The sequence below is a fragment of the Macrobrachium rosenbergii genome, chromosome 13 (assembly GCF_040412425.1).
Source record: "Macrobrachium rosenbergii isolate ZJJX-2024 chromosome 13, ASM4041242v1, whole genome shotgun sequence".
NCBI classification, from domain to species: Eukaryota; Metazoa; Arthropoda; class Malacostraca; order Decapoda; family Palaemonidae; genus Macrobrachium; species Macrobrachium rosenbergii.
The window spans coordinates 55,348,205-55,375,129 of NC_089753.1; the positions used below are offsets into that span (position 1 = coordinate 55,348,205).

Consider the following 26,925-nt stretch of genomic DNA (forward strand, 5'->3'; position numbering starts at 1 on the left):
TGATTCATAGTGCAACTGCGAGGTTTTCCTCCTGTTACACCTTTCAAACCTTTCACTGTCAATTTCCGTTTCAGCACTGAATGACCCCATAGGTCCCAGTGCTTGGCCTTTGGCCTAAATTCTATATTCAATTCAACAGGAATATTGAAATTATAATAAGTTTGTAGATTAGCTAGAAAAGACTGTGTGATCATTTAGTGATTGGGATTTGCTGTCTAATGCAGACTTTTCTTTTCAGTCCTCGTCAGATGTTTATCTAGAAGTGGTTCTCAAGCTTTTTTGGTCCAAGGCCCACTTGGCTTCCGGCCTAACTTCTTGTGGGCCAACAGTGACAATGACTGAGCAGTGTTTTCAAACCTAAGGCACCTCTGTGAAAAGTGCCATGTAATTAAAGAAGTAAATGACGTCATTCTAGCAATACTGGAATGCTGACTTTGTAAAAAATAATTCCTTGTTCGTCGGAGCCAAAAGATAGCACCACTCTTGTTGGATATTGATCGGATTCCAATGCGTTGGCTTACTCTTTCGGTCAGTAAAAATATAATTTATACCATCATTTTTTCTTTATTAATTCATGCCATCATTTAAATTTGTTTCACGTCATAATTTTTAAAATTTAATTCATACCATCATTTTTTAATTAATCCATACATCATCCTTTAATTTTGATTCATACAATTATCTTTTAATTCATCTAAACATCATGCTTTAGATTTATTTCATACCATCATTTTTTTAATTAATCCATACATCATCCTTTAATTTTAACTCATACAATTATCTTTTAATTAATTCATACACCACCCTTTAGATTTACTTCATACCATCATTTTTTAATTATTCCATACATCAAGCTTTAAATTTAATTCATACCATCATTTATAAAATCAGTTGCATACCATCTTTTTTGAAAGAAAATTTTGTCTTGTTGGCAAGGCAGAAGGAAGTTTCGTTTACCCGACTGCCCTCTGGATCTTGCATTGTACTCGTACTGGATCCCTTTTCAGTTGCTCAGACTATGCAATTAAAAGAACAAGACGGTCGCTTTGACCCTCTTTAACTAAGCAATCAACCAGCCAAGGCAGCAAATGAGCTACCTGGTGGCCAGTTGACAATATTGGGTCGCTGCCACAGATAAAGGAATACATGAGGATAGCTGTTTAATCCCAAAAGACTTGTTGAAAATCAGATTGTTTAATATGTGATACATACATATTAATACATATACATACACACACACACATATATATATATCAAACTACCACTTGGGACAAGGTCCAAGTATATAATGCATTACTGGTGCTTGAATGTTTTTGTTTATTTGTACTTAGGTTAACGGATTCAGTTTACTTTATTAAAATTAATTACGTTACCTCTTGATTGTTTCACTGCTCTATCCTTTTTCTATATATTATAGATATGTATAGTCTTGATTCAAATTAATTACTTTACCTCCTACATATTCAGTTATCTACATTTTTTATATATATATATATATATATATATATATATATATATATATATATATATATATATATATATATATATACATATATCAGACAGGTGATCACTATAGATTCCTCTAGGCCACAAGTTTGGTTATTGTTAAAGTAATAACCAATCAAGTCTGTTTGATATTCATTCATATGCTAGACATAACTGTATATGTATATATGTATGTATATATATATATATATATATATATATATATATATATATTTGTGTGTGTATGTGTGTATTATGTGTATGTATATATACATACACACACATATATATATATGTACATATACATATATATATATATATATATATATATATATATATATATATATTATCTATATGTTTGTATGTGTATGTATATATATATACATACACACACATATACATAAGTATATATACACTTTCAGATGTATTTGTATGTATGTATGTATAGTGTGTGGATGGAATAGTGATTATGAAAAATTACAATTACCTTATATAATTATGTTATTTCTGTTTCTTTACGGCTCAAAATGTATAATTACGGTATACGTTCGCGGGTTTATGTGTGTGCGTGTATATCTGTATGTATACACACAAGAAGACTTGAAAATATACTTTACTTGACTGTATAGAAGTATTTGTGCGTGTTTATATGTGCAAGCAAAAAGTTGCAGTTGAGTAGCATAGCAACAATGAATGAAGAATATGTGATGTGCTTAAAACTATTTTTTCTTTTCCTCTTATAATTCTTATAGTTCTTGCATATGTCAAATTCTGGTGCGTTACTTTGATGTATTGCTTTTATCTTTTATCCAGATTTAATTGTTATGACTTTTTTTTTATGATCTTTTGGGTTAACAAAGGATTTCTCTGAAGTTGTTTTCCCATTCATTCTCCCCACCCCCAACCCCTCTTGTTCAATGTTTTTCTATCTATGTTGTTCTTTTCTCTCATTCTTCTTCTTCTTCTTCTTCTTCTTCCTGTCCGTGCGGACGTCCATCAATTGCGAAGGGACCCACTTTTTCCGCTTGGCTCGTCACCTGAATGATTCAGGAGTCTATGTACCCAGGAGGAGGTCGTTCACCCTCCAGGGTACGCTAACACCACCACTCCAGGAGTAATTGCCGTCAGACAGAGCGCTAGGACACTCGCTCCCGTCGCCATTGTTATCGGCAACGACGACCAGCCGACTGACTGATTTATTGTCTTTCACGCTAATTAATACACGCGAGTGCATCTGGGTCAGGTTAATGGCGCGTTTACTCCCTCTACGAATAATGGCTGCTTTTTTTAATGTCACCACGCCCTATAAGGTCAGTGTATGCAACGGAAGGGTAATGCATTTTGGGGTCAACAACTTCCTCTATGGGGATAAAGCGGATAGATGACGTCATCGCCTTATATATATATATATATATATATATATATATATATATATATATATATATATATATATATATATATATATATATATATATATATTATATATTATATATATATATATATATATATATATATATATATATATATATATATATATATATACTAACTTCTCTCTCTCTCTCTCTCTCTCTCTCTCTCTCTCTCTCTCTCTCCCTTTCCTGTTAAGATAGTTGCTTCAGTTACAATGCCCAACATTTCTGACATTTTATATTTCACCCCTTCTCACCCCCACTTCCTATCGGGGCTGAACTTGGACCTGAAGGGCATCGGGAGTGTCACTATTCATCTCAGTGACCTCGAAAACTATGGATTAGACACTAACATCTGTCGTTCTCGGGCTTTTTACATGTCACCCCCACCCCCTTTCGTGCCAGTGATGTCTTACCCGCCACAATATTCTTTTCCAGATAGTAAGTCATATGTATAACGAAATGAGGTATGATAAACACTTAGAGTTTATTTAATTACTAAGTCTAAGGGCAGAACAAGCCCTGTTTCAGGGAAGGCCTTCCCACCCCCACCCCCTTTGGTACTAGTGATGTCTTACCCTCACAGTATTCTCTTCCAGATTGTAAGTCATATGTATACCAAGTTTGGTTGAAATTGCTCAATGCATTTCAGAGTTATGCTGGAACATACATACACACACACATACATACATCCATTTTTATATATTTAGATATATATGTATATATAAATGCATACATACATACACATATGTATGTATATACATATATATATATATATATATATATATATATATATATATATATATATATATATATATATATATATATATATATGTATATAAAGTATATATATATCAGACTTATCATACTGACCAGATTCATATATTATAAAGGCCACAACGACCTCTTAACTTTTCGATATGAACTACCTCTAGTTTTACTCTCCACTGCAAGCCTTGAATCCGAGAACTGTTTCCAAGAATTCGTAGAAAGAGCTGAAAATCTATTCCTTCCCAGTTAGGGTTCTGTGCACACCTCATAGGAAAATGTCACCGACTATAATCGCTACACCATCGAAAAAGCCCATTTATTTCAGCATTTTCATACATATAAATTGTCTTCTAATTTTCAGATACATTTTTACTACAGTCGTGTTGTTTAGTGTACGTGTGAAATGAAGTAAATACGCACGCCTCGTCTCGGTCTCTGAAATCGGATTAATATGCTTCGTCTTAAAAATGCTGGAGCGTAATGAATCTTATTCCGTTGGAAATGTCATGTTCATGTGTAACTTTTCTTAAAAGATGTGATTGAAATTACCCTTCATTAATACTAAATTAGTATATAATGTTCTTGTTTTTTTTATTTATGATATTTTATTTATGGTATGATATCTATGACATAATTCAATTTTTTTCCATTTTGGTCATATGAAAATGTTTAATGAATAATTCGTTCATCCATTTTAGAGGTGCTACACTATGAAGGTTACTCCCCTGAAGTTGGTAACTAATTCTTACGAATAAAAGTTGACTTCAAGTATCTAGATCTGGCATTTTTTTTATACGTAATATGCTCTTACTCAGAAAGTTGTATCCTTGAAATTTAATTCCCATTTTCTTTGAATTCAAAGCCTAACGAACGAGCAACAACCAGATGTGTGCGCAGATCTAAGGATATCCTCGCAAATTCAACCCTCAAATCGCACAGGAAGACACACGAAGCGAAAGCGTTATTGAGGATATTGGTAGGAATCACCAGGGCAATGCACGAAAAGCTGCCGCGGGCAATTTAGAGCAAAGCAACACATCTGGGTCACGAGGTTAAACTAACCATGAGGACTGTCCTGCTTCAGCGCCTGCTCCCCATTAACCCAAGACCCTTCCTAGATGCTGGTGGAATGCTTTCATTACTAATGGTGGTAGTAGTAGTGGTAATGGGCATAAGCCTTTGGATCGGCCCCCTACCTCCTTCAATTTGCCTGTGACCGTCTTTGCTTAAATTGTAGGGTGTGATACAAGGAGGGACGGTGAATTAGTGGTGGCAGAAATAGTAATAAACCTTTGCAACGACTCCCTGCATCACTCTTATTTGCTTGTTCCCGTCTTTTGCTCAAATGGAAGGGGCCGTGAGGAGAGACGTGGGGAGTCAATGGTAGTAAAAACAGTATTGGGGGAACAGGCGCTTGCTACGACCCCTCGACTCTCTTTTGCGTGTTCCGTCTTGTTGACGGCCTCTTACAAAAAAAAAAAAAAAAAAAAATAGTAGGATGTTGAAGAGGGGACATGAATGAAGGGACCGTAGCAGTCTTCCAAAACGTCTTTCCTGAGTTCGTCTACTGAAGCTGACGAACTTAATGATATTATTAATCAAAATACACTATAAGATAAGGCCAAGTGGGTGGGCAGGAATCCGGTAAGGCGACCCCAAAGAGTCGAGTAAAGCTGAGATGATACAAATGAAATAATTGTGAAGGTATTGGGTTAACGAAGAGAAATCGAAATGATACTTGACCGTTATGCTTTCGTCAAGACCATAAGAAAATAGAATAAAATAATGAAGAAAACACCATGAAACTGCAATTAATTGTTTCCGTGAAAGACACTGTGAAGCTTCTCCTAAAACCAATTTAAATTTAACTATAATAATAGGCCGAAGGTATCATCTCCAGAGGATATCATTGTTATTAACCCTATTTCAAAAGTCAGTAGGACAGCCATCTTTGCCTTTTTCTGGTCCAAATCCAAAGACCACAAGAAACAAGTAAAAAATGCGCCGAAGTTTCATCGGCACAATCGAGTTTTCTGTAGAGCATATAACGCTGTATGAAACTCCCAGCCACGGCCCATGAAACTCTCAGCGGCGGTCCATGAAACTTTCACCCGCGGCCCTGTGGTGGTCTGTCTTTTTGGCACCTATAGAGGTGCCAGACGAACGATCATGGCTAAATTTTTACCTTAAATAAAATAAAAACCACTGAGGCTAGAGGGCTGCAATTTGGTATGTTGGATGACTAGAGGCTAAGCAGGGTTTAACAGCGAGGGAAGCGAACCCCTCTGCCTCGCAAAGGAAGAATTCCAAGGCTTGGCAGTTGAGGGAAAGCATCAGTCATTGATCCTTATAAACCGAGGACTGTTGACTTACAGAGCAAATGTAGGGAGGGTAGGTTGACAGGTGTTACTCGACCACCTGCTTATTTCCATCCTGGTTTTTTCTTGTGCCTTCATCATTGCTGACATACATGTGGCATGTGGTTCAATTTATACATACATACATACATACATACATACACACCCACACACACACGCACACACTTTTATATATATAAATATACTGTATATGTTTATATATATCTTACATATAACATATGTACATGTGTGTGTGTGTGTGTAAAACGCCTTCGCCATTTTGGGGATGAGGTTGTTAGCCCTGTGCTCATTTCCCCGCCGATGGTTACGTGGGGTTATGCACCGACAGTCTAGCGTCCGCTTAAGGGTCACTGAACGCTAACCATTCCAAAAGATGTATCCACTGCGGGCCATTACACTAAAACATTGTCGAAAATGATGTCATGTATTACATTAAAGCAATGCTGTCTATTGAACTAAATGATGGCGAGAACGGGCAACACGGCTGTTAGGAATAATTCACGTAATCAAGACACTTCGTTTAATGACAGGCTAATTATGCCGCGTTATGCTATGATCTATTATTAGAAAGGTCAATACTTTACTAGGCAGAAATTTTTTCATGCAGAGCGTGATTCTATCAAAATCGTTACACATAATTACAGACCAATTACGCCGCTTCATGTTATGGTCTGCTATTTCCCAGTTACATACGATACTCAAGAGAACATTGGCATATACAATAACGCTGAGGAGGGACAGGACTGCCGCAGAGTAAACAAAAGAATTCGTAGCAACCAACATTTTTGCTAAGCTGGTCAGCGTTGTATTAGGTCACTATGTATTGCAAACGGGCTTTTACGTTGTCGTGTAAGTTTTCTTATTCAATGAGATCGGGAGGGGAGGCATATATATATATATATATATATATATATATATATATATATATATATATATATATATATATATATATATATATATATGTGTGTGTGTGTGTGTGTGTGTGTGTGTGTGTATACACAGACCGGTAGCTAGTTAGATAGATTTTGTAGCTACATCTTCTCTACCTTCTGAGGGTGGCGCTAGAAGGACTCAGCCTTCTGGTTTTCTGACCCATACGTCTTTTCCTTATAGCAAAATGGATCCTGCTCTACGGCCTTCTTCCTCAGCTGCAACTCACTACGGTCAACTAGCAACCAGGAGTATATTTCGCTGCTTAGGCCAACAATGGCACAGTAGGTTGTAACGCATAATGCTTGCATCGCCTAACTATCGGAAACAAAGTAAAGCAAGAAAAAAAAGGAATGTTTGGTCATTAAAGGGATGAGGTCAAAACTGTTTAATCAGTGGAAAACCTTGAGTTATGGCCAGACTTGCAATGAGAGATAATACCCACGTAATGAGATAAACTCACCAACTCAACAGCTCTGTTGGTCCCTTGGGCCTCTTGGTACCTATTTGCGCCCACATTAAACTCCAAAGGTCTTTGACTCTAAAGATGAGGTAGGGAGCCCCGTGCCCAACACCCAACAGATTGACACGATAGCTCAAGTGCCAAGGTACTGACCCGACTCAATGTGTCTCAATATCTCTTGACTTGACAAGGGCAACATACAAATTGTTGCTCCATGTTTCAAAGCCAGTCTGTATTCCTGCACCGGCAGCCATTTTGATCCTGCGTTGCCAATCATTTTGCATGGGCTCCAGCACTCTCTCGATGCTGATGGTCCTGCCATCTGCCGCTCACTGCATTGGTGTGGAGGTTTTTTTATTATCTCCATGCTATCAGAGCATCAAATATTAGATCCTTTTTCCTTGCAGATTGTTCTCAGTTAATTTCAATGATCAAACCCACTCACAGTAAATTGGCTCATGCTTTCATATTCTTTTTATGTTTCTCAACAATTTAGAACCCTCTCACTTCACATACATTTCCCAGATAATTTCTTTCTACAGAGTATTATCATTGTTCTCGTCGGAAATAGAAACTAGAGCGATGGAATGAATGGGATCATTTGTGAGGACGAGTATTAATGCTAATACAATACAAGCGCCTGGTATTATATAACATGTTAGTTGTTGTGCAAATTTCAATGAAAGTTTTAACAAGCGATGACACACATACAACGTTATTAAGAAACTAATGACTGTCGCAATTACCTGAACAATAATGACATCAGTTACCATATCTGCTATGGTCGTCCTCATAATAGACTTAATCATTAAAACATAATTATCAGGGGATTGCAAAACGGTGAATGTTTGGCCTGAACTTTATAAGGTCGGTCGCACTTCACCCCTACACAATCCATAATTATCTATGCATGACCCATAACCAAAAGCCAGCACCGTTGCTTCTAAAAATACCCTCTCCTGAAGAGGTGTTGTCCGAAGATGTGCCATTGCGCTTCCTGGTTTCAGGGTCTGTCTCTGAGCGATGTGGACCTTGTCTAATCAAAGCGGTCATCTTGGATTCGCGCTCTGCGTATCTCTGAGGTTCATCTGCTGACCATTCGGGCATTCCCTCCCACAAAATAAAAGCATCCACATTTCCTTAGTCAGACAACTGGACTGACATGGTGGAACTCACTGATATCGCCTTGTAACAGCCTTTATGGGCTCTCTTTATATGTTCTGCAATCTCATGTCTGTCAAAAAAGCTCTGCAATCTCTTGTCTGTCATAAAACCTCTGCAATCTCTTGTCTGTCAAAAAAGCTCTGCAATCTCTTGTCTGTCGACAAAGGTCCATGGCTAGTAGTCAGTATTTATCTTTTCGTCTTTCTTGCCCCTCTCTCTACTTCAGAACCTATTAACAAGTTTCTAAACCATTCCGAGGTATCTTTTGAAGCTACTTGCAGGGTAGATTCTCGCAAATGATTCTTGCTTCAATTTTTCTTTTATAAAGGGAAAAATACTTTTGGGTATGGGCAAGTACCTAATCCATAAAATCCATACGAGGAAACATACCACCCATCACAGGGGCCTGGTGTGAGCCGCACTTGATCACAATGAGGCTTGAAAACGAACAAAGTGAATGAGGTAAGATACCTTTGAACATACTCTTTTTTTTCTAACGAAGCTTTTTTTTTTTTTTTTTTTTTTTTTTGGAAGGCATCATGTCATGTAAGTGGGGATATTCGAGATTTTTTTTTTACGTCGAAAAGAGAAGTGCACCTTGTTTTCCATGTATTCCCAGAACAGTACCTTGACATGATCACAATTCAAATGAAAATCGACTGTGACCAGGACGAGCGGTTGTGGCCAGCAACGAAGACTTCAAACTTTCTTACCTCTTACAAGCTATTGCAGCAGCCAAAGGAACATGTTAATATCCTTATCTAGTCATAAAAGTGGTAGCAACCGTTAAGACTACCCTTTAAGTAACGGAGATGAGAGAGGGTAGAGAAACTTACGTACTCCGCGCGAAAAAACCCTCAGTGAAACAGGAAGCCCTGGAAACAATGCTTCTGCGACCTGCAGTCCATTGCTCGACCCAAGAAACAGAAGCCCTCCCTCCTGTTTTGCCGCGCTTAAACCTCTCAAGTACCGCTACTTGACACGTTGCGATAAATAGCTCGGGGAGGGAAGAGGGGAGGAGAAGGAGGAGGAGGAGGAGGAGGAGGAGGAGGAGAGGGAGGCGAGGATGATGTCGACAGGACCTTCTTCATGTTCTCTCTGATTTTTATCCCGAGACAGAAGAATACGGCGACAGACGCCTCCTTTGCAAATGACGCGCACGTTTATCATTCGATGATGGGTCCCGTTTGTTCTGGCCTCAACCTACGGCACGGCCCCCTTTAGCTCCGGCCAGAAGGGTTACGGAGGTCAGCAATCCAGAGGGAACAGCAAAGGAGAAACTCAAATGAAAAGGTATATACAATGGGGAAAAATTACACATAAGAGCACACAGTGACCGAAGAGCAGAGTTTCTGCAAAAACCGTAAGATAAAACTCTTAAAAGGTGTTTTGTGACAGTTTCTGTCTGTGATTTGACTCTTAGATTGGCGACGTTGTCATTTTGTTGATGGTTATTGTTATTCAGAAACTGAATGGTTTTTCTGACTTTTTCCTTGTAAGACGCAATGTCGATTTTTTTTCTCGCTGTTGATGTTTTTGTTGCTACTGTATTTGTGCATCTCTGCTTATGGAGAACCTTCAGTCACTGTTACATGAACACGTTTAACCATCAAGCTTTGTGTTAAATGGCCAATATCTATTCTGTTTGATAAAGGTTAATGTGAAATTGTTGCGCCTGAACAGAGTGCGGATGCTAACGATCTACACAGTAAGGAGCAAAACAATAATTCTACAGACAAAGGCACCCAAAGAGATAGAAGAAATGTTCTCCTGGAACGTTGCTGGACATGACATCTTCCAGCGATGCCAGGAGAGAGGAACAGATCATACTGAGCAATTTTCTCTGGAAAATAAAGATCCTGCGAGTTTCCAGACATTCGAACAGGGAAACAAACTCTCATCAAAGACAGACCAGATCTGAATCCTGTGGCAGTAATTCCTTCATATGGAGCCTTGCGGACAATACCCTCTTTTTTTTTTCTGGACGATGCTGGTTGATATGTTTTTCAAGTACTGAGGGAAAAAAGGTTTTTGAGTCGAGGGTAACACTCAGCACTGACAAATATTCAGAGCCATGAAGCACAAGGTTCCCACTCCCTGCAACGATCCGCTCCAGATGTCTGTTAAGGTTGACAGCATCTTACTTGCAACAAAGGACACATGAGATCAACTTACTACCGAGTTGTCGAAGACAATGCCCGTGGTAGAAATGACTGAAAACTACCTTACACAAAAGAACATATGTGTGTGTGCATATATACATATATATATATATATATATATATATATATATATATATATATATATATATATATATATATATATATATATATATATATATATATTTATATATACACACACACACATGTACATATATATATATATATATATATATATATATATATATATATATATATATATATATATATATATATATATATATATATATGTATATTATAACAGATCCATTACGACTCAGACTTCCATGCTGAATCGTAAGGTATTTATTCAACTTGCTAGTCTAAATGTTGTAGCATAGCATTTATTACTAAATAATGGAGAATGCTCCAACGTTAAATTACTATCACACTGTACTCACTGTTAGTCCTCAGGTTTAACTTTGACCGATTGCTGTGGCGTAGACTCTTCTTGACTGAGGAAAGGGAGTATTCCCGCACTTCAGCCTTCGGGCGCTGACTCGCTTTCATCCTTTCCACTTATCCATCTGAAAGTACAAAACACAAATTCTGAAATACAGACTTCTGAAATAATGCCAGTACAATAATAAGTCGTCTTCATTAGTGAATGACTCGACTCTTCTGGTCATTACTTGGATGGGTAACTTCCAATGAATGCCAGACGTCGTTGGCACATGAGCTCCCTTGAATTTTGTGAGCTCAAAACAGTGCTTGGAAACTTGCAACAGGCCTTGGGAGTCTAGGGTTGCAGCGAATCAATCGCTATAATGACAGAGAAACCGCAGATTTAAGCTTTCGTAGTAATGAACGTTTTCCAAAAATATGCCGCATTCTTTGTTTTATTAGATCATCGCTACACATGCACTGCACAGGCCTTGCCGTCATTGAGCCAGATACCATATTATGTCTAAGCAACTGGAAATTTTCGAACGAATTTATTTTTATGCACTTCAAAAATCTGCTAAAGTTAAGTCACAAAGAAATGAATCATTTAAAAATGAGCTGACATTAAATTAGGCCGGAAGTATGTTCCCGATACAGTCTGCAGCAAACCTGCCAAGGAACGTTAAGCTGTAGCCATGTGATTTAAGGAGTAACTGTGCTCTACGGGGTCCCTGAATATTGCATTTGTAGTGCGTGCTGTTCTTTTTATGTCAAAATATTGCATGAAAGCAAACAGACTATACGACGTATATAAGGTAATGGATGTGCCGTTTGGAAATCAGAGAATATAATATTATGAAGATAAAGCAAAAAACACAAGAGAAAATAAAAGATTTATTGACGCACACCAACAATTGAGAGAACACAAATTGAGGAGAAATTTCTGAATTTGGCAGGATGGAAATGAGGGAAGGGGTTGAGCCAAAAGCTCCTCTCGTGCACAGCTCCATCTGCTCCAAATCCTTTACTTTCCAAGACGGTTTTATGACGCTCTTATTCGACACTAGGCGATTCCATAGTATACTATCAAACTATGTCACATACTGTGTTAGCTTTTCGGAGTTCATTATGACTTACTGCCATTGGCACTAGACTCCTAATGTCTGTTGTAAGTTCCAGTAACGTTCAAGGAAGCACATTTTGGCATCAGCCAATCATAACTGGTCACCCATCCAGTTATTAGTGTTGGTGAATAGTCTCAGTATAGTCAGAGTAGCCTCGATGAAAAATCCAAGCGAATGAATTATTCTCCGTAAGGAAAACGAACAGACTTGGGACCATCCGAGGAGGATGCATCGATCGCTGTGAAAAATGACAGTCATGAAGGAGCGCCATCACTCCCATCCGGATATCGAAAGAGTCTCTCGGCTCCACGATAGCGTTCTTCATCCCTGATTGCACTGACCCACATCAGTTTACAGGGAAAGTATAGTTGCAACTGTTGTAATGCGACTGCGCACTACAATTTCTACTGCCATACGCGTTCATCGTAGTACTTCTCTGAGTAACGGATTTCCCTTTTTTCAGTACAGTTATTTTGTTTTTGGTTGCTACTGAAATCAAACGATAGTGCATCTAAATTTCTTATAGAAGGAAGTTATTTCTCATCTTCATCGAGAAAATTGATTTTATCATAAGATTTAAAAGCGCAACTGCTACGTGTACAATGGAAAGCATATATACTGCAGGAGTTTATACTTAGTGGTCCAAAATAAAAAAAAAAATGCACCATAGGTTGCCAGTACAGTGTTGACATAGTTTATATTGAAGTTCATCCCTTATCTTGGGCCTACTTCCATTTGTTTAAAAAGACAGACATTGAACATTCGTAATGATTGCTTTCGTAAGGAACGTCATAATTATATGAAGTCTGAGACACCAAGAAACTCGTCGATCTCAAAATTAATAAACACCAGGGGGCTGAGGTGGAGAGAACATGTAGGCGTCTGGAGGAAGATAGAATCTCGGAGTCGGTGATGGAGGTCCAACGTAAGAAGGAAGCAAGGGCTGGTAGATATTGATAATCCACCTGACTATTCAGAGTGACGCGGAGGGGTCTGGTACTTGGGACAATGGGTTACAGTGGGGCCTGTGAACCAAAGGTCCTTTTTTTGTGTGTACTTAAAGCCATCAACAGAGACAGGTTCCGACAGCACACGCGTAAGTGTAGGCTACAAATATACTGTAATAAGTGTTGGTGGCTTGACTGCTGTGCACGAGTGTCCACAAAGTAGCAAGGAATCCATGCAAAAGGTTCAAGTCCACTGCCATACTCCAGGTGAAAGTGCAATCCTTAACTGTCGCAGCCTGTTTGTATGTTTCCATATTCTTTTAACGTCACATTTTCTGGGATAATCAAATATTTAGCCTTCAATTAATAAACAAAAATCCCAGGTCAAAAGATGCCACCAGCCAAGTACAGTCTTCTGTTAGAGATAAGAGATAACGCAGTCACAAATTCCAAAAGCAATGGCGTAGTAACACTAACTTGATTTCATAAAGTCTGTAAGGTTTTTGCTTTGTGTTTTGTATTTATTCGTTTAGTCGGTCATCTGTTATTTCTAATCATTCTTTCGAAATTATTTGTCTTATTTTTTAACCGTAACCCAAGCATACAAGACTCCAAAGGTGAACACTGAATTTGAACCTTCCATGGTCACTTTCACTCGGATTCTTTATTGTCAATTTCCATAACCTTCAGCCGAACTCTCTGTTAACTTTGGGGCATTCAGATGAATATGTTCAAGAAAAATACACTATAAAACTTTGAAACAGTTTCATCAATACTATTATTACTGTTAATATCGACATTATCGTTCAAAACAAACAAATATTCATATGCTGTGAGGCTGAGAGGTCATTGACCTGCAAAGCCAGATTGAACGGAATGTCAACAACTAATCAATACAAATAAATAAACACATAGATTTAAACATACTAAACAGTAATACTCGTTTAAGTAATGAGAAAAAAAGAAAGATATTATACCTTTTATTACATTAACAGCTATTTACCTGTGCATCTGTATTTCTCTCCTCCATTTGTAGCTTTCTGTTTTGTCTGAAGAATGTAAACACTGAAAGCTTGAATTTATACCATAAAAGAAGCTTTCATTTCTTTAAAAAGCTACAAATGGTCACAACACTCAATGTAATACAAATCATTCATTTTAAAAACTCAGCTGCCCATTGCGTCGAAAAAATATCCCTTATTGCTTTTTATATGAACTCTCTCCGAACTAATTCAGAGCCATCCATTTCTACAAAAATCAGTCAGTCTCAAATCGTTCTCAGTGGGTCATCGCGTCAAGAAGTGCAAGAAGAATTTACTTAATCCACCCTGACCCCAATTTTGATTATTATTATTATTACCATCATTTCTTTTTATTATTGTTGTCGTTACCACATCGTAGGTAACCTGCTTTGCACGTGATTCCCTGGCATTAATTTGCAAGGGAGCAACCATTCTTATGCCTCCGCTTCGCCAGTGTTTTCATCGGGAAGAGTTCATTGACCCTGCCGAGCAAAGGGGAACAAGTTACTCAAGTAAATAACTCATCGTATGGTTTATCCTTGTCAGCCTGATCAACTTTCTCTCTTCTCGCGTTGTAGACGAGTCGTCTTTTTCATTTATGAAGAGAAGAAAATAAAAGAAAACCCCTTCGTTGAGGTTCGTTTGAGAGAACAAGCGAGTAAGTACAGGAATGTTTTCAGCCCTTAGCTCCCCGAGAGGCCAACGACCCCAAGTACGTTTGTGTGTGTGTGTGTGAGAGAGAGAGAGAGAGAGAGAGAGAGAGAGAGAGAGAGAGAGAGAGAGGTAATAAGTCTTGTGAATAGTTGTACGTTGGAAGCATTACAATGACCAAAGCAACTAACAGATTTTTTTATACTGATTCCGATTGCTGTCTTGTCACAACAATAAAGGCGGATGCAGGCACACCCGGAACTACAATATGCAGAACAACAATATAAGAAACAACGAAATTCACAACTAAAAGGAAAACAAGGCATGCAATGCAAGCATGGGGTCCTCGTTTTAGTTACGAAGCTTGATGAGAATCAAAAAGGAGAGGGGCCTGAGGAGGAGGAGGAGGAGGAAAAGGTGGGGAAGGAGGGGGTGGGATTCCTTTCGAGAAGGAGGGGGTGTGTCATCGTGTATCATGGGCGTGGATGGAGTGACGTCATCACTTTCAACATTTGGGTCACGCCGCCCAGAAGAGGTGTTTGCATTTTGCGGAGAGGGATGTTCCTGGCCCCCACCAAGCCACCTCCCCTTCCCATCCCCAGTACTCCCTCCTCTTCCTCCTCCCACGACACCAACCGAGGTGGCCTTGCACCAGCACTCACTCCCCTCCTCCCATCCCTCCAACACCTCCCCCAAATCTGCTCTTTTTCTTTTTCTTCTCCTTCTTCTTCTTCTTCTTTTTCACCCAGCAACTTCTTCATTATAAACTTCTCGCTTCCTAAGCTTCTCTCCCTTTCTCCTTCACTTGCTTAATTGCCTCTGCTCCGTTCTCTCAAGGTTCCTCGACAAAAGGGACACAACGAAAACCATCCCGGGATTTTCGGTTTTGGTGTCCCTGCCTCCGCGGAGCCTCAGTCGCGCTTTTCCGCTCTCTCGACGATGTTCAGTTGTTACTGTTTTTTCATGGATGTTTGTCCCTATTTGCTGTCGTTATCCATCTCTACCCATCTCTTTACAAATAATTGTATAACATATATATATATATATATATATATATATATATATATATATATATATATATATATATATATATATATATATATATATATATATATATATTATATATATATACTATATATATGTATATATATTATATATATATATATATACTATATATATGTATCTGTATGTATGTATGTATGTATATATATACATATATATATATATCTGTATATATATATATATATATATATATATATATATATATATATATATATATAAAATCATGAAGCTACAAATGTCGCTTAATATCAAATTCACGCTACTTCGGGAATATCCCCGATGGGGAATTATCACCGAAGGAGAATTTATAAGTGATAAATGGATTGGTGCTGCCGGGTCACGATCCCTCGTCACAGATACTTATCCAGCAACTCCAGTCGACGTTCTACCACTGAGCTAAATACCCCCGATGGGGAATTATCATCGAAGGAGAATTTATAAGTGATAAATAGGACGAGGGATCGCGACCCGGCAGTACCAATCCATTTATCAACTTATAAATTCCCCTTCGGTGATAATTCCCCATCGAATATTTGAGGTAGCATGAATTTTATATTAAGCGACATTTGTAGCTTCATGATTGTATATACAATCTCCACGGTGTGATAAAAATTTCATATATATATATATATATATATATATATATATATATATATATATATATATATATATATATATATATATATATATATATATATATATATATATATATATATATATATATATATATATATATATATATATATATACTTTCCCTCAGGGGATGGCAACATATCAGTATTTCTATTGCTAAGACCTGATCAGAAATCCTTTGAGACACCTAAAGACGCAGCGCCCATCACCGCTATTTTGTATGCATTCTCAACATTCCCGAGCATTAAGGCACTCCTTTTCCAATACATCTTAAACTCCGCCGATGCAGAACTTTCTAGGTAATCCTCTCCTCCGTCTCTCAGCTTTTCTGAATGCTACTGCTTTCATCAATCTTTCTTCCTCCATCCTTACACATACACTGATCTTTTACCACCTCTGTCTCTCCATATTCCTCGTCCTTTCAATTCTTACTCTGCAAACTGTTTACCTCAACGGCTTCAATTTTTGTCCTTTTATTTGCAGTCAACATCAGTAGTTTACTTTCATAGAGGAGAGCTGGCTTAACAACCCCTTCATACATTCAGACCTGGCTTCAACAGACCCTCTAAGTCTCTTCCCACTTCCTGTCGTATCCTACGATAATCTGTCGTATTCACTCCAAGGTAGTGAGACTAGTCAATTAGTTTCGTTCTTGCACCATCCAACATTCAGACCTGGCTTCAACAGACCTCTAAGTCTCTTCCCACTTCCTGTCGTATCCTCACGATAATCTGCCTGTCGTATTCACTCCAAGGTAGTGAGACTAGTCAATTAGTTTCGTTCTTGCACCATCCAACATTCAGACCTGGCTTCAACAGACCCTCTAAGTCTCTTCCCACTTCCTGTCGTATCCTACGATAATCTGCCTGTCGTATTCACTCCAGAGGACCCTCTAAGTCTCTTCCCACTTCCTGTCGTATCCTACGATAAGTGAGACTAGTCAATTAGTTTCGTTCTTGCACCATCCAACATTCAGACCTGGCTTCAACAGACCCTCTAAGTCTCTTCCCACTTCCTGTCGTATCCTACGATAATCTGCCTGTCGTATTCACTCCAAGGTAGTGAGACTAATCAATTAGTTTCGTTCTTGCACCATCAACATTCAGACCTGGCTTCAACAGACCCTCTAAGTCTCTTCCCACTTCCTGTCGTATCCGTTCTTGCACCATCCAACACGATAATCTGCCTGTCGTATTCACTCCAAGGTAGTGAGACTAATCAATTAGTTTCGTTCTTGCACCATCCAACATTCAGACCTGGCTTCAACAGACCCTCTAAGTCTCTTCCCACTTCCTGTCGTATCCTACGATAATCTGCCTGTCGTATTCACTCCAAGGTAGTGAGACTAGTCAATTAGTTTCGTTCTTGCACCATCCAACATTCAGACCTGGCTTCAACAGACCCTCTAAGTCTCTTCCCACTTCCTGTCGTATCCTACGATAATCTGCCTGTCGTATTCACTCCAAGGTAGTGAGACTAGTCAATTAGTTTCGTTCTTGCACCATCCAACATTCAGACCTGGCTTCAACAGACCCTCTAAGTCTCTTCCCACTTCCTGTTTCATCCTACGATAATCTGTCGTATTCACTCCAAGGTAGTAAGACTAGCCAACTAGTTTCGTTCTTGCACTATCCATATTAACAATCTTTGTTCCGTCTTCCTGGTTGCCATTAATCCTCATAACCTTGCTCTTGATAACACTTACTTTCAACTTTCTTCTCTTACAGACACTTTCAGACTAGTTTCTACAGTTTCTTTTCACCATCCTCAATTAGTACCACATTATCTGCCAACTTTAATCATTCCACACTACAGTCACGATTCATTACTCGTCCAACGACTTAGCATCAATGTCTAATTTATTTTTCACTTACTTGTAGCACTCCATCCGTAGAGATACTAAATGGCCATGGAAACATAATACACTCTTGTCTCAGACTCCCTTTTATACCAAAGTAGTCACTTTCTGAACTATATTTTCTAGCAAATAATTCGTTTCCTTCATAAAAACTTTTAACTGTGCTCAACAACCTATACGCTATACCATTTATCCTCCCCACCCAACCACTACATTGCAACTTCATTTATTCTATCAGTTATAAGTTTTTCAGGATTATGTATGACGCATATGGCTTCTCCATTTCACTTGAAATTTCTCTCTTAACTATTTCTTAACATACTTCACTAATGCAATCTGTCCTTTATTTTAACTGACACTGTTCTTCCCCATCAATCGTTCTATCCTCTATCTTACCCTACTTTTTCTTCTTCTTTTACTTCAGCACCCCTTGCGTTACGCATTCCTTACTTCCCCCTTCCCTTGTAAAGTAAGTAACTTTATACGCCTGGAATTCTTAGTCTCCTCTGTCATCTTTAACTTTGTACTAGGAACAGTTGTTCCTCTCATCCATTCTTTTTTTGGAAATTTTTCCTTCATGCAGACATACCCTAATACTTCCGTTCGGCCACTCAACCACATTTTCACCATCCTACTATAGCATCTCACTTGTAGTCCCATCAACAAGTGTCAGGTGTCTCTCTATTCTTCAGCCTCTTGATTGTCCTCCTTACGTCCTCAAATGTCACTTACTTAAGAAGTATTCTCAAACACTCACTATCCTTTGCACTCTTTCATCATTCAGCCCTGCTTCTTTTCTGTCTCCCACATTCAACAAATCTTCAAAATACTCACTCCATCGACCGAGGACTGCATTCACTTCAGAGAGCATCTCTCTATTTGTAACTCTGATTCTGAAATCCATTTGTTATTAAACTTGCTCTCTGAATTTACTTCTCAATAGAACCACCTCCTTTTCTTCCTAAAGTCCTAGAACCACCTCCTTTTCTTCCTAAAGTCCTTGCTCACTTTTTTGTCTCTTACTTTCTACTTGCCTGAATTATCCATCCTCCCATATAATATACGTGGTTCTCTCTGCTCTCATGCAACTATGCCTCAAACGCACTTACATATGTGTGTGTCTGTATATGTACGTATGTTTGAGTCTTCTCCTGTCAACATTATTCTCCTTCTTGATTCTCTTGTTGATTTTATTTGACCATCGTCAAACAATTGTTAATTGTAACTATATTTGCATTTCTTTTCATCACTATGCTTTTTCACATATAGTCATTCTGTTCTATGGAAGGTTATTTAGACAATGGACAATTGGCCAAGTACTAAATTATTTGTGTGCAGTCAGAGCTTACGCACCTCTGCCAAAGCTTCAGCATAATAACCCAAATACCCTGTGTCACACGTGTTTTCTTTTACAAATACGAAGATGCAATTAGAATGTTACTCAAATAAACTGTCATATTACGCTTTTTGGTTCCTTTACACGAAACTGAGTGTGCAAAGAAAACTGGGAAACATAAGGCGACAAATTAATTCAAATGCTCCAGAAGGATGCTGATATCAAAACAGAGATGGAGATACACATAATGTTGACTGTTGTTGCCAGGGGCTACTACAGTTTTCTTCCAGTCCTAAAGAAAAAAAAAAATTATTATGAGCCTGCAAACCACGTATCAAACAGCGCCATGAATTTGAGTCTAGGAAAGCACCCAGATCAAAAGAGTATTGTATTTGACCGCGAAATACAGCCCTGTATTAAGAAGAGTAACTAGAACGCTTGACAAAAACGGATAGTCATGGAGGTGTTATAGTTATGAGATGATAGCCATAACAAAACAACAGTCGATGTTAACATACATGAATCGTGAAGTCTAATATAAGAATAACATGCATGTTCCGACGACAGGATAGCATAGTCAGTAGCGGGAGGTTTATTGGACAGAGAAATAGTGGAGCTATCAAGGCAGAAAGGATTAGCAAGGTAAAGTGGACAGAAAACCACAGAGGTTACCAAGGTATAGTGAAGATTAGATTTGATTTTATGAAATTTAGGCTGTTAAACCAAGCACCGGGGCACTCTCAGCTATTCAGAACTTGAGACAACGAGAATTTTCTAATTAGAGCATTACGCTCGTAAGATAATTGCTAGTTTTCTGCAGATTTAAACAAAAAATACTATAGCCTGAATGTTATAGGCATAGACTTTCCTAAATCTGGAAACAATTGTTTTGCAATAATATTGTACAATAACAAAACCGATAACCATCGTTTTACAACAAAATTATGCTATAGTCTAAATCATTAAATCAAGCGTTACCTCTGCATGACAACTCCTGGATCGGGATTATGTTACATAATCAACTAATTGCTGAAGTCTAGTTCTGTTAAGGTTCATACTCACACCCAGCTGATAACATCAGTTACTGCTATGTTCTAGATCTCTACTAAGGCTTGCAGACATACATTACCGATTCAATTATATTACGAGAGAATCTGATCTAAACAGGGAGGTAAATCCTCGGAATGAACTGAAGAATAAAGCAGATGGATGGTCCAGAATAATTGCAACTAGCAGTTGCATCACTTGTCCAGTCTACTGTCTTTCTTTCTAGGCCAACTGCTCCAGGGGACTACCCCTGCCAGGAACACCAAATAAGACGGCAAGGCTTCCTAAAATTAGCCAGTTATTTATCTCCATAACTTCACAGTTATTAAAAAAATAAGTGAAAAGCTTAGGGAAAGTGTAATTATGCCTTCGTCTAATGTTTTTTTTTTTTTCATTTTGGAATAACATGATAAAAAATGCAGCAAGAACACAGCAATGCAGAAAGCAAAACTCACCAACAGGCTCGATCAAGCACACCCAGCATTACAAATTAACTTGAACTACTTAATATGTTTGACAGTTGTCCACAACGCTGAAAATGTTACAAGGCTAAGCTCTATATTAAAAAAAATTGTTTCCCCATCACCTTTCCCCCTCCCCCCTATCTCTCTCTCTCTGCATGATATTGTATAAATAAGTTACGTAAAAGTGGGTGATTTCGTATGAGAGAGAGAGAGAGAGAGAGAGAGAGAGAGAGAGAGAGAGAGAGAGAGAAATAGTCATCGGTCATCGGCCATTGAACCCTGACGCTAGAGATCAGTGCCCCGCGCGTTGTATGCTGTCATGATACTTTCGTTCTGTTCAGCAATTCATACTGCTACGACTGTTTTTCTTTCCTCTTCACGTCTCTGCCCTATGCTCCTTTCTTCTCCTTACAGTAGCTGTTATTTTTGCTCATGAAGAAGCCTTTTCTGCTTTCACCGATCCTCAAAAAGTCAACGAACCGGTGGGGGGTAGGGGGTCGGATTAGCAGCACGTGATAGCGGTACGTAAGCGTTTGTTTATTCCGTCCAGGATCTGGTACAGATTCTTCTTCTATGACGAGCGCGCAGGTTGGCAGACCTTGTCGCTGTGGTAAAAAGAGACATTCTTGTGCTATCAAGAATGTTCTATGGACGCAAAAGATACGGACTAATATTGTGACATCTTGCGCCCTTCCCTTTTCGTAAGCTTGTGCATTCAGTGTGCTTGACAAGCTTTCGTATCCACTTTTAATAGACATCACTTTATTTGGGGGTTTGTCGATTATGAGCTATTCGCGCGCATGTTCGTTTACGCCGTTTCTATTGACATTTCCCTCATACTTCCAATCATTCCCTTGGTATAAGTATATGAGTACTTCTATCTGCTTTTAAATATCATTTTTGTAGTATTTACTGCAAAGCAATTCGTCTCTGCTCTATTACATAATCGCTTCGTTTTCGAAGGTTTAAACTACCTTCATGTCGCTCCCTGCTACTGAGAAAAGAGAAGGGCTGAGCACAGGGTCAACGCTCCTCCTACCTTGCGAAGTACCAGAGAAACTTACAACAAATCTTGGCGGGCCTGGTGAAGTGGCAATGGGCCATGATGAGGGCCCGAAAGCCAACAGCGTGAACATGGTGCATAGAATGACGTAATCCGATTACCGTAAAATGTCCAAAACCCGTGATATAATAGAGAGGGAAGCAGAATTATTAATCATTTTTTCTTTTGAAGCAAACTCTGAGCAAAATCATTTCTCGCCCCGGTAATTTCTTTACGTCCCTTGTTTATTTTTTTAATGTCATTGCCCTTGGTAGGTGTAACGCCAGATAACTCAGTTTGCTAGGAGATTTATTTTGGCTGCACTGAAATGTGGAATAGTTTGCCTTGTGCAGTTGTTCAAGCGAGGAGCAAATTCATTCCTGATTTCTGCTGATGTCTCCTTAAATCAGGTGCATGCGTTTTATTTTCCATTTCCTCATATTTATCCGTTTACCACTTTTCCTTTAACTTGTCTTTTTTATTTTCTATTCCCTCATGTTTATCTGTTTATCACTTTTTCATTTAACTTTTCTCTCTTTGCAGGCTGATATCCCTCAGGAGCTTTCTTGGGTTTAAAATCTGTTGGCTCTATTCACAAGGGTTTTCAGCTCAAGATTTAAAGGACGAAAAAAGAAAAAGCCAACTAGTTAGTACATTTACTAAGGCCCTGTCATAACAACATTCTCCATTAACTTAATTCGGTTGTTCCCCCATTGTTGCAAACGAAACTGTCTCCGCGACTGAAAAGGTTCTTGAAGTAAAGGAATCCAGATCGCCGTATTAGATCAACCTGGTCTCCTTTTCGCATAAAAATCAAAGTATCTTCGCGGCAAATGAAACAGTTCTGTATGAGGCGGAATCCGTCACCTGCTGCCTCCTGCAATGTGGTTTTACCTTGCGCCAAGAATTTGCCTTTGCATCGTTTTCATATGCAATGTCAGTAGGTAGGTCATCGGTTCCACTCGAATGTTCCCTTTTACTCTGTCTGGTAGAATGTTTTGACAGGTGTGCGCGCGTGTGTATGTGTACTTTAAGGACTTCCGAGATTATGTCCACTTAACAAACCGTTCGCACTTCTACGTACATTTAAATGAATGAATATGCAACATTTAGATATGCACACGTCGTAAGTATATGCATAAAGTTACGCATCATAAGCAGAACAGTTTTGTATAAATGTGTAATCATGTATGCCCATGTTGCAAAACGAATGTACAAGAATGTATTGAGATGCGTTTACCTATGCACGCGCTAGAAACATGCCGTCATGCATGTTAACGCATACAACTGCATAATTGTGCATGCATGTATAAGCACGGTGCCAACGTAGGCAGAAATGTATTAATGTGGAGTCTTGTAAGCTTGTATATACGAGTGCATGAATACTTTCATGTGTTTATCAATGTACACGAGAGAGAGAGAGAGAGAGAGAGAGAGAGAGAGAGAGAGAGAGAGAGAGAGAGAGAGAGAAATGTTTTCAGCCATAGATCACTTCTGAATGTTTCCGCATATGTGGTATGTAAATCCGTACGCGTAAATGAATACTGATGTATGTAAATGATTCCTCCAGTAAGGGAGGCTAGTATTATTTTTTATCTTTCATTTAATTAAATTCATGATATACTTTGCATTCCAATTTAAATTGAATTTTTTTGGTGATGCCAATGAAATTCAGAGATGGAAATCTGATGATGCGGAATGCAATCAGATAGCGCTAACATTTCCCGACATATATGAAACAGAAATTATAGGACAGATAATATCTAACGGCCTTGTTTATTTTTGAAGGTCCTTCTGTCGGCCTACGTTTGATCCTTTAAGTTGGCTTTATTGTTTATTTTTTTTGATTGATTGATTGATTGATTGATTTATATATTTATTTATTTATTTATTTGTAACTTAAAAAATAATAAATACATTATTTTTTTTAAACGATTTGTTTGTTAGTTTTTAAGTTGATAATTTCCTTTTGTCTTCGAAGTCACAAGTATTTCCGTTTTAAACTGATATGTCTTTATCTTCATTAATGAGAACATTGTCATCTACAAGAGCGCGACATCGTCGCTGGATGCAATAATTATAGAGTAATCAATCATTTGGGAAGGAGATAATTGTAATCTATTATACTGCTGCTTCAGCAGCACTTAACCTGTAAAGATTTTACGTTGTAATTCATTGAATAAATACTTTTTCTCTTGGCGGGAAGGTTCTCTAAAAGTCGTTGTTTCATTCACTGTAAGGCATGGACACGTTAATGCAGATTTTCATTTTACTAATGAAATTATAGCAAGAACTGTGTACAGTATGAATGCGGCCACGCTCGCTGTAACTCAGACCAGCTCCAACCCACTATTTGAGATACTCCGAAACGTTATCGCTTTGATAACACTTTTCCTTTTATACAAAATACTCTTTATATTTCAACTGCTAGTCTACGTAAATTTATTCATACCTTACTATAAATGAAACAAACATTTTACGACTATCGTGTGACCTTCTTGTGAAAAATAAAAAACAAAAGACAAATAAATAACAAATAAGACAAATCAACCATATGTATGTATATGTATATATATATATATATATATATATATATATATATATATATATATATATATATATATATGTAAATATATATGGGTTCCGTTCTCAGCTCACTCTGCTGGCCGCGAGTTCGAATCTCCGACCGGCCAATGAAGAATAAGAGGAATTTGTTTCTGGTGATAGAAATTCATTTCTCGCTGTAATGTGGTTCGGATTCCACAATAAGCTGTAGGTCCCGTTGCTAGGTAACCAATTGGTTCTTAGCCACGTAAAATAAATCTAATCCTTCGGAACAGCCCTAGGAGAGCTGTTAATCAGCTCAGTGGTCTGGTTAAACTAAGATATACTTAACATACAAAAATATGTATATATATATGTGTGTGTGTATAATATATATATATATATATATATATATATATATATATATATATATATATATATATATACAATAAGTGGTTCTGCAGCAACCAATTAGGAAGTCCAGTTGCTGTAACTGATCGCATTAGCGAAGGCGAAAATTTGGTTAACAACACGTTTGTAGGTCTAAAATATTTTAAAAGGTTTACTCACTATCTCGTCTGAGGTATAAAGGATTACTAACAAGAGAGAGAGAGAGAGAGAGAGAGAGAGAGAGAGCACTTTAGACAGTCAAAATCTAAGACGGGCCTAAGGCAGCCTCTCTCTCTCTCTCTCTCTCTCTCTCTCTCTCTCTCTCTCTCTCATGCAGGTCAATCCCCAACCATGATCTGACTGACCTTGATATGCCTCCACTGCAGTGCTGTTATCCTGGGTATCGGCAAGGGAAAAGGAGGGGGTGGGGGAATGGGATGGAGGGTGAGAGGAGGGGAAGAGGGAGGAGGAGAGGGGAGGGATAGGCACAATGAGGAAACTGTAGTAGGAAACAAAGAACACAACGTGGATCAAGAAGTAGGAAGACGTTTCTCATCATAAGGATATTCCAAGGAGCAAGCCAGGGTAGTTTTCTAGAGTACCTTAGCGCATTACCATTAGTTCATTGTATAAGATTATTGAAATATTTGAATTGTGATTCTAATCTGTCTATTTAGTTAAATACAAATCACACACATACACAGACACGCAATCACACACACACATATATGTATACATATACGTATGTATATATGTATATATATATATATATATATATATATATATATATGTGTGTGTGTGTGTGTGTGTATTATAATATATAATCTGTATATATATTATATATATATATATATATATATATATATATATATATATATATATATATATATATATATAGAGTTATATAGTTATATATATTATATATATTTTTACAAATATTACTGCTGTTCGCCTCGTAACTTTTTGATTGTAAAAATATCAGCCTGACTGAGACCGGGAAAAGACATTGTCTATATAGGTGCTGCACTCCTAGTTCTAAAAACCCAACGTCCGTTGGAGAACGGGATAGGTAAGTTAGGCCTTTTACCCTATAGAAAATTTCTATCAGCCTTAAGAATAGGTGGTCCTAAGGTCCCTTTTTCCTTCCTACCTGTCTCATGGCGAATGTTTTGAAAACAAGAACGTGGACACCTGGGGTGACTGTTGTTGACCTAGGCCGGTCCGAGAACTTCAGAGAGAACCAAGCTTTCGGAGAGATAACACGTCCAGTTGGACCTTCTTCCTTTCTTTTGTCTATTATTCTATTAGTGAAGTGAAGAAACAATTGCAAGAACTCACGTCGGCAGTCGTTGATGCGCACAACGTTCGTCCTAAGGTAAAGTCGCTTTTTGTTCAAAAACTTCGCCCAATTCTTATCCTCTTCTGTATTTCAAATTTTTGTTCCCTTCAGCCACCACTTACGGTATATATGTGTTCACGAAGTCTAGATTAAGTCAATTATTTTATTGTTAGCTTCAACCCCATTATTCCAGTGCAAAATACCTAGATTTAGGTGCTGGAAATCAGGTTAAATCTCGATGCTTTTGTATGCCTCGCGTCCGAATGTTTGGAAGAACTATTATA

The 26,925-nt window shown here is 38.1% G+C and overlaps 1 long non-coding RNA gene across 1 annotated transcript in view; it reads right to left on the reverse strand.

The window, feature by feature from the left end:
* LOC136845338 (uncharacterized) overlaps positions 1-26,925 on the reverse strand; it is a 198,428-nt gene that overhangs the window by 120,160 nt on the left and 51,343 nt on the right. Inside the window, exon 2 of the long non-coding RNA XR_010855143.1 lies at positions 11,200-11,325. This is a non-coding gene — a long non-coding RNA (uncharacterized lncRNA). The remainder of the gene's footprint in view (positions 1-11,199; positions 11,326-26,925) is intronic.